The sequence below is a fragment of the Lactuca virosa genome, chromosome 8 (genome assembly GCF_052849685.1).
Source record: "Lactuca virosa cultivar CGN04683 chromosome 8, Lactuca_virosa_CGN04683_v6, whole genome shotgun sequence".
Classification (NCBI taxonomy): Eukaryota; Viridiplantae; Streptophyta; class Magnoliopsida; order Asterales; family Asteraceae; genus Lactuca; species Lactuca virosa.
Genome location: NC_136433.1, coordinates 319,535,752 through 319,546,029, shown reverse-complemented (window position 1 = coordinate 319,546,029; position 10,278 = coordinate 319,535,752). Strand labels below are relative to the sequence as shown.

The following is a 10,278-nucleotide window of genomic DNA, read 5'->3' as shown; positions in this document are numbered from 1 at the left end:
TATCATATAATCACACAAACTTTAACAAAATGGTATTTTGGTCCATTAACCTATTTTAAAAAAGGAAATTTTTGGATTTTAAGGGATCATTAATTCCCTTATTTTTAGAAAATCTGAATTTTTTAGATTAATTCTAATTAAATTTCAATGCTATTTTTAATAATAACCGATTTCATTCTGTCAGAATGACAAAAAGTCAATAATAAACTAGTAATATATTTGCGGTTTTATTCTTGCAGAATATGGTTTCATTCAAGATACTTTTTATATTAAACATGCTTAAGGAATTATACAACATATTATCAAGAATAACATTTTCTAAAGAATACGAATTTTATTCTTTAAAAATCACTATTTACATTCATCCGTAAAGAATAAGACTATAAACAATTATTACATTCATTCTAAAAAAATTATGACCGATAATGGTTTAAGGATTATATTTATTCTTAAAGATTAAAACTAAAATGGTTAAAAAGGAAAAAAAAAACATCAAAATCTAACAAAAACACTAACCCATTCCGAAAGAATATTATTGTTAAGAAACACTTTATACATTCTAGCATAATACATTTTGCAAGAATACACTCTAGTTCTCCATTTTTTTCTCTTTTTCCACATCAATGACAGTCTCTTAAAAACCTAAATCCACAAAAAAAAAAAAAAAAAAAAAAAACATAATCAACTTTCAGATATTAAAAACTGCAGAGCATTCTAAAAGAATAAAAACTATAAATTCTGATAGAATGTACTAGACATTAAACAATTGTAATTTATTCTAATAACATGCATTACTAGTTATTCTGCTAGAATATACTATCGCTATTCAAATAACATGCATTACTCATAATTCTTCTAGAATGCATTACTCGTAATTCTGCTACAATGCATTACCAGTTAAACAAATATACTTGTTGTTAACAAAACATTCTTAAAGACATTTTGACAGAATGTATTTATATAAATAAATTCTGACAGAATACACACAAGTTTTAACTACACATATTAACATCAATTCTAAACTAATATTTCATTTCTATTTGTTGCTTAAACTTAAATTCCTTAAGAATTCTAACAAAATATTATCTACTTTACTTCTAACATAATATTTCAACACAAGTATAAACATGTTACCTTAACATATTCTTACAAAATCTTCCCAATAAGTCCAACATATCAAACTTGCCTCTTTTACACAAAAAACTTTCTCTTTTTGACAATATATCAAACACTTGGAAGACATATTTTATTATCAACATTCAGAAAACGCAACAGTACAAGCAACACTCAAAAGCATTGATAACAGAAAAAATTGATTCTTGATTCTGATTCACTACCAAAATCAAAACTAGTAAATAGAAAATTTGAGTGTAATATTTCAATATTTTCTTAGGATTCAAGCCCTAAAACAGAATAAGACAGGTCCAATTCCATTATTGAATTCTCAGATTGGAAATTTGTAATCATACAAACAAATTGAGAAATAAACCAAAACTGAAAATAAAGGAAAGTAAAACCACACCTGGATTGAAGAAGGAACAAATTCATATCAGCTAAGTTATGCTCTGGTGATGGCGGCTAATGTGAGGGTGGAAAATTTCTTTGTCAACGATTGTGATTAACAAAGATGACGATGGTGGGTGGTCTAAACCCTGGAAATTGCACAGGGGAACAATTTTAGCGGGTAGAATCAGACCTTTAGACATTGAAGGTGGAATGGCAGCTACCAAGCAAGTTGACTAACTTATTTTTCCTTCTTGCTTAATGGTCGACGAGTAGGAAAATCGAGGGAGAAGAACGACAACATCACGAGAACCAACAGGTGAAGAAGAAGAAAGTGGTCGACGACTGATAAAGGGTTGTTGTCAGTGTTGATTGAAAAATGGAGATGCATAATGTCGAGGGAGAAGAACGACATGATCAGGATAACCAACAAATGAATACTGTGATATAGAATTAGGGTTTTGAGGATGAAGGAACCATGATTTAAGGGATCAAATATGTGATTTTGAAGGTAATTAAAGATTTTAATTATTTACCATAAATAATTACAGCTAAGTTACTAATATACCCTTATCAATTTAATTAATTATTAATTATTTCCTTAATTCTCATTGGTTCCTAAAAACACACAATAATTATAGAAAACATATGAACCTATATATATATATATATATATATATATATATATATATATATATATATATATATATATATATATATAATCATGTTTACGGTTGATATTTATTGAGTTTACATAAAGGTCATGCAAAACTTTTTGTGAGGGTGTTAGATTTTTATTTTTATTTTGTTTTTTTGTATATAGAATCTTGCGTTTTAAACTCCTATCATTCATAGTTTCCACCAGAATGCATTTAAAAATGACTTATAAATGTAATTACGTTTCAATTTTATACAAAAAACACTATTAAAGTTTAGAAGAAATTATATGATTCGTCCCTCGTGCAAGTGCTAAAAGCTACGTTTAGTACTTGTTTTAAAAATTAACTCAGAACATCCATCGTTATTTTAAAAGTTGCACGCTTGATCCCTACCGATATGATATGACAATATTGCCCTTATTAATTTATTTTTATATTTTTAAATAATTTATATTGCCCATAATTCATTTATGTAAATATTTTAATTATTAAATAGTAGGTCCAACCCTTTTTTTTATCATTTCTCTTCATCTTCTTCTCTCTATTGAAGCAGTCCTCCAATAGTTGTTGGAGCTTCAACACCACCGACCAACTCCGACAACCATCTCCGGTAATCGCCATCACTAGCTAAAAAAACCTAATATCAAAATCAATATTAAGATGCTTAAATCGAACCTAAAACACACACACACACACACAACCTCATTTTGATAATTGTTTGAACAAATCCCAAAAAACCATTTAAATATATTAAGTTCTAAATTCAATAATATTGACACAATTTTTGAACAAGTCTTAAAAATCGTTTGGCTGAATCAAATCTGCAGAAAATGTTAACACTATATGAACAAGATGATAGTGTATGTGCGTGTTTCTAAACACGAACCCGAAAATTCAAACACCTAGAACTCTATGAAATCGTTTTAGATCTAAAATTGTTTGCAGATCTGATTATGAACCCGCTTTTTAGAAACCCTATATCGAACCTAAATAAATTTCCACCATCGCATATCTGGAACATTGTGTTTGGATTTCGATTTCCTTTTTCTAAATCGAGTTCATCTATAGTAGATTGAACCTAAATCGAGGTGACGGTTGAGGGTTGTTTTGAGATCAGAGATAAGATTATTGAGGGTTGCAATATGGTTGTCGGAGTATGATGACGCGAGATTATGGTCGCCTGACGTGATGGTCACTGGAGGTTGATTAGATAAGATGTGAGAGTTTGAGAGATACAGAGAGAAAGAGAATATAGCTGGTTCATCTGGTTTAAAAGGGAACTAGGTGGGGTGGGGGTGAGGTGATGGTTGCTTGAGGAAGATGATGTAGGAGGTAGTGCTCGTCAGTGAGGTGTAATGTAGAGAGAAGTGGGAGGGGGAGGGGTGAGGGGTAATTTTGGTGTGAGAGTTACAGTGAGAGAGACGTAAAATACATCTAAATTCACATTTTGTTCTTATTTTACCTTGTAGCATCCGTATATTCCGGTTAGCATGTAAACATTACCACGAAAAACAATCAGGTATTAAGTTGAATTACCCTCATTTCTAACCTAAGCAAACTAGGAACACAGGGGACGTTCGAAAATTTTACACAAAGAAATTTGATAAGTGGGGAAATTAAGGTTCGATCGATCTTCATTGTGAAGCTCGATTTACACCACCAAACATGTTTAAGGTACAAGTTATGCTCACTATCAATGTTTACTTAAAGGAACCTTTGTTCATAATCCATTAGTATACTTCGGTCATGTGAAAAAAGTCTGTTATGATACTCGATTTCAGAAGCATGGGGTTCAAGGAGTTCATCATACAACTTCAGAAATTAGATGGCGATATGTGCAATGATGTATATTACTATGTTGGAAATTGGGCCATGTTAGATGGGTTGGGAGAAGTTAGAGATGATAATGACTATGTAAGATTTATTGATATTAGGTATGATAATGATTGTAAAATCTATGTGTACCTTGATGAATATCAAGAGCTAATCAAGGAGTGGATTAATGAAGAAAAGGTTGAAGAAGGAGGCACAAAGAGTGATACATGTGAGGATGATGTAGACTCAATCATGTTAGATGACATATCACTGTACCATGAAGTTGATGATGAATGTATTTCATTAAAGAAATATGTAGATCTGTTTTTGGCACAGACAAATGTTATTCCATTAGGAGGGGTTAATGACAAAAATAATGGACACAAAAATGAAGTTCACTTTGATGTTTATGATCCTAACCGGTAATGGGACACAATGGAACCCATCTTCGGTAGGAGAGTCTATGACCATTATGAACTTAATCAAATGATTACCAATTATGTTGTTGCTAAAGATTATAAATAGTGGTATGAAGAAAAGATGCAAGTAGATTGTTAATTATGTGTTGTAAAACTGAAGGAAAGTCACATTGCCCTTATAGATTGTGGGCTACTTAGATGAGCCACAAAAATTCATTATAGATCAAGTTACTAATTACTAAACATAATTGTTGTAGAGCTTTAAATCTATGGTCAATTGTGACATATAAATGGATTGAGAAAATGTTAAATGGTGACATATTGGAAATGCCCATGATTTGTTACATGAAAATAAAAGGGGTAATGAAGTTCAATTTTTCTCTCAATGGAAGTTCAATTTTGCTCTCATGAAACTTCAAGATAGAAATTCTCTAGAATGTATGCACCAAAGCAAGATTAGAACCAGTAAAACATGTTAGTCTTCACTTGTATTAAGTTGTTCTTAAGCTTTAAGACCGATACCAAATAAGTGCTTAAAGAGAACTGTGACATCCCCCATTTTTCAGAACCAAAAAACTTTTCTTTACACTTTAAAGTCATAACATATTTATTTGCAAAAAATCCCAATATATTAAAACATTTTTTAGTACAGATGTTTATTTCAAAAATTCTAAGGATATCATAATCAATACACAACATAGTTATATCGTAAAGACCTAACGGTCCTAAACACTATTGTAAGTTGTTTTTTAATCACTCAGCGTCCTGATCAAGTTCCAACAGCTTTAGCCTAGTTACCTATGATGCATATAATTTGAGTGGGTCAGGTTGGGAAACCTGGTGAGACACATAGGTATTTTGAATCCCACAATATTATTATGATAATAATTTATAATTATCAAACCTGCAAAACCAACTGTTATCAAACAATATAGATTTATCCATAACTAAGATATCAATAAAACATTACACCGATACATACCCATCCCAACCGATTCTCACAAATCCTAGACCACGATTATCAGGAAAAATCAACTCATCTGTTGAATTGTTTAGAGAAATGGTTTTACTACACAACGAGTGGATTCCTTTTCCAGTGTGAGTCATAAAGGCACTCAAGCTATCAAAAAATTTGATGAATATGGTATCCCGTTTAATCTATGTCTATGGGTTATAAGTCTACACTAGCAACGTAATTCACAAGACCGTATAGAATGATCAAGTGTTGTCATCTTACTTTGGGAGATGACTAAACATATTGTTTCAGTTGCCTGATCGAACCCACCGTATATAGCTATTCAAAGGAATAATATATTGTACTTTGGTAGGTAATCTGTATGTCGACACCTTATAGTATCACAGAACAGAGTTCTACTCTCCGTTCCTATCATACACACCCTTAATATGATGCTACCCAATATCCAAACTTAACTGAACCAAGCATCCCTTTTTGTCTTAATTTGAAACTAGACAGGGTTTCAATACCCGTAATCAACTTAAAATTTTAATTTCCTACATATGTGGGTATAACTAAGCACTCTTTTAAGTTAGTTTGAACTAATTATCCTTGACAAAACTTAGTTTGTGAATGTTTGTATCAATCAGATACACTCAAGTATGAATAACAAAGAAAAAATAAACAAAGCAAAGATTATATAAAAAAACTGAAGAACACGTATAATCATAAAGATGCTTTCACTAAGAAAGAAGAGTTCTCACAAAGAGAACGAGGTCACAAAGACAACACAAAGAATTACATATGGTTTCACCCTAAGGTTGGTTATATACGACTATAATAACTAATATCCCACTATTTTAGAGATGTATACCTATCTAAGTAAAGGTATGATCATAATCTCTAAGATTATGGATCAAATATATATGCTATATATATAATGTATAACTGCCTAATAGGGGTGAGCAAACCCAAACCAAGAAACCGAGAAACCGACAAAAACCAACGAAACCGAAACCGAATCAAAACCGACGGTGTGGGTTTTAAATTTTTAAAAACCGACTTTTCGGGTTCGGTTTCGGTTTTGGCCCCAGAAACCGACCCAACAACCCGAGAAACCGACCCCTCTTTAAAACCGAGAAACCGACCCAGTAAACCCGCAAACCCGATGCTTTTTACTGATTATTTTATGTATATATATATATATATATATATATATATATATATATATATATATCTATATATATATATATATATATATGTATATTAAAAAAAATAAAAATAAATAAAAGAAGCCTAGGTCTTTTACTCCTGTTTTCGTTTTGTCCTACTCGATACTCACAGTCTCGCATTCCCCATCGGCCATCGGCGCATCCCACTGAACTGAAGACGAGTAGACGACTGAAGATTGAAGTGAAGGTGCTCCGTCCTCCGGCGCTTAGCCGCTCGCACACATCCGAGGCTCCGACGGAACCCCAAACCTCCGACGCCGCCAAATACGGTTCGTTCCTCTGATTTCGTTTTTTTTTTCTGATTTCCCTTGCTGTGCTTATGTTCTGAATGTTTTGTTCATGTAGAATGTGTCAATGTGTATCTGATTTCGTTTTTTTTTTTTTCTGATTTCTGTTCTTTTTTGTCAATTTGGCAATTTGCCATTGAAGAATTCTGGAAATCTGGAAATCTTGGGTTCGTGACTTCGTTTTTTTCTGATTTCGTTTTTTTTCTTATTTGGGTTTGTGACTTCGTTCCAAGCATTTAAGAATTCTGGAATCTTGCAACCCAATCCCGTGGTTTTTGTTAGATTTTGCCTGAAATCTTGCTGTGAAATGTTGATAAATATTGCTTAAATATTGTAATATTATTCTGAAAGCTGTGAATCTTATGGTTTGCTGTGAAATGTTGATGAATATTGCTGAATTGAAGCTTCTTATTTCCTGAAATCTTTTGGTTTACATATGGATTGTTGATTGTTTTTTTTCTATGTAGATGGAAAGGTCTCAACTAGATGCACAAACTATTGATGTTGATGCTCCACAAACTGTTGATGTTGATCTTGATGTTGATGAAGGAGATGATGAAGAAGTTGCAGATAATAAGGGTGGTGGTCATAGAGTATCTTGGGTATGGCAACATTTTGATCGAGATGCCGTAAAGAAGGGTGCTAAGAAAGTGAAATGCCCATATTGTTCAACAATGATGTGTGCAAATTCAAAGAAAAATGGTACCAGTGCAATGGGAAATCATTTAAGACTCTATTGTCCAACATCTCCTGTTTACGACCCTAAAGGCAAAGTTGGTGATACGAAAAAACAATCTGTGTTGAGTTTCAAAAAGGTGGGAGACTCGGGGGCTACTTCTTTGGAAGTTCATTCCTTCAGCCAAGAGATATGTAGGAATTCCTTAGTCTGCATGTGTATTAAAGACAATCAACCTTTTAGTATAGTTGAAGATGAAGGATTTAGGGAATATTCACGGGATTTGCAACCTCTATTTAAATTGCCTTCAAGGTGGACTGTTGCAAGGGATTGTTTGCAGATATACAAAGAAGAAATGTATAAATTGAAGGATGTTTTAAAAAACCAAACCATCTCCATTACAACTGATACTTGGACATCCATCCAAAACATTAACTATAGTTGTTTAACGGTACATTGGGTTGATGAGACGTGGGTTTTGAGAAAGAAAATTCTAAACTTTTGTCCCATTGCAAATCACAAAGGTGTAACCATAGGAAAACTCGTTTACAAATGCTTACAGAATTGGGAAATTGAGAAGGTGTTACAGTGACTGTGGATAATGCTTCCTCAAATGATGGGGCAATTAGGTATCTAGCGACCATGCTTAGGGGACCCCATGCTTTTTTTGGATTGCAAATACTTGAATTTGAGGTGTTGTGCTCATATCATAAATCTTGTGGTTAGGGACGGGTTAGAAGAACATTTTAGTTCCATCACAAAGATCTGAAATGCTGTGAAGTATGTGAGGTCATCGGGTGCTAGGTTTGCTACATTCCTAGAATGTGTTGAGAAAGTGAAGATTAATTGTAGTAAGAAACCATCCCTTGATGTTGACACAAGATGGAATTCTGCTTTTTTGATGTTAGAGACGGCAGAAAAGTATGAGGCAGCGTTTGATAGGTATTTTATATACTATTAAGTATGATATATTAATTTTTTTTCATAATTTACATACTAATGTTTTTATTGAATTTTATTTTGTATTGTAGGCTTCTTGCGATTGATAGTGGTTTTAAAACTTTTTGCGGAAGTGAGGTTGATGATGGTGAGGTGACTACGAGAAAAAGAAGAAGAAATGAGAAAGTTGTGGGGACTCCCGATGCCGACGATTGGGAGGTTGCTAGGTATATTTTATCTATATATATATATATATATATATATATATATATATATATATATATATACTTCAATTGTGAAATCTGATATTATTTAATTTCTTTGGTAGGTATTTTATCGAGTATTTGAGGATCTTTACAATGTCACAAAAAAGATATATGGGTCCAAGTATGTGACATCAAATATATTTTTTAAGGAACTTGTGACGATGCAAGCAAGCATAACTAGAATGTGTGCAAGCACAGACGAGAAAAAGAAAAGGATGGCAAAGTCGATGAAAGAAAAATACGACAAATATTGGGACAACATTGAGAACATGAACTTCATGCTTCATGTTGCTGTCGTTTTAGATCCCCGCAATAAGATGTTTTATTTGGAGTATTGCTTGGAGTTGATTTATGGTAAGAATTCTACCAAAACAAAAACAATTCTAGAGCATGTCAACAAAACACTAGAAGACTTGTTTCAACACTTCAAGAACAAGACGGAGAGAGAAAGACGTGAAAAGACAAGGAGTGCATCGTCTTCTACACCTAGTTATTTTATTTTTGGGCATGGAGTTGATATGGAAGACGATTTTGAAAGGTTTATGGAACAACGTGGGCATGGGGTTAATAAAACAGAGCTTGAGATTTATTTATCAGATGGGATGGAAAAGCGAGCGGAGGATTTCCAGATTTTGGGGTGGTGGAAATCTAATTCAACAAAGTTTCTTGTACTTTATGAGGTGGCGAAACTTGTTTTAGGAATGCCAATCTCTACAGTTGCATCAGAGTCTGCATTCAGTACTGGCGGGAGGGTGATGGATGAAAGTAGAAGCTCCCTTACACATGTGACTGCCGAAGCTTTGATTTGCACACAAGATTGGATACGGGACACCCCAATTGATATCCAGTTTAAAAATATGACGACTTTATATATGGAAGAGATGCGAGAGAAGTTGGTGCCAATAGAAACCGGTAAATATTTTACTATTTTTTACATAATTATAAGTTTGTAATCATATATGTTTATAATTAATTAATTACCTACTATTGTTTTGTACGTTTGTGTTTGTAGAGGAATTGGGGTGTGGTCAAGGGAGTTGCATGGATGAGGATTTTACTTGAATTTTAAAGGTTTATAACTCAATTATTATAATTTTATACTTTTACACAAGTTTATTACTCAATAATCATTGATCAATACTAATGTTTTTTGGTTTGTAGATGAATGGGGAATTGGTGAAGAGATTTACATGGATGTGGATTGAAGATTTCTGTTTGCGTGTTTTGGACTTTTGGTTGTAATCGACTATTTGACTATTCCGGACTTTATGTTTTAGTGTGATTGTATGTTTGGTTGTAATCGTCTAATCGACAATTTCAGACTTTGTGTTTTAGTTTGATTGTGTGTTTGGTTGTAATAGACAATTTGGTTGTAGAACTCATGTTTTTTGAAGTATTTAACTTCAATTAGGTGTTTTTTGAATTATTTAACTAATTGTTACATTTCTGGAAAATAGGTTCAAACCCAAAACCCATGGGTTTAAACCCAGAAACCGTAAGTGTATGGGTTGAACCCAAGAAACCGAG

The 10,278-nt window shown here is 32.8% G+C and overlaps 1 long non-coding RNA gene across 1 annotated transcript; it reads left to right on the top strand.

Moving 5' to 3' along the window:
• Window positions 1-9,581: 9,581 nt before the first annotated feature.
• On the top strand, window positions 9,582-10,024 carry LOC145129447 (uncharacterized). The gene is made up of 3 exons (XR_013717494.1): window positions 9,582-9,663; window positions 9,764-9,822; window positions 9,913-10,024. It is a non-coding gene; the product is annotated as an uncharacterized LOC145129447 (long non-coding RNA).
• Window positions 10,025-10,278: the final 254 nt, after the last annotated feature.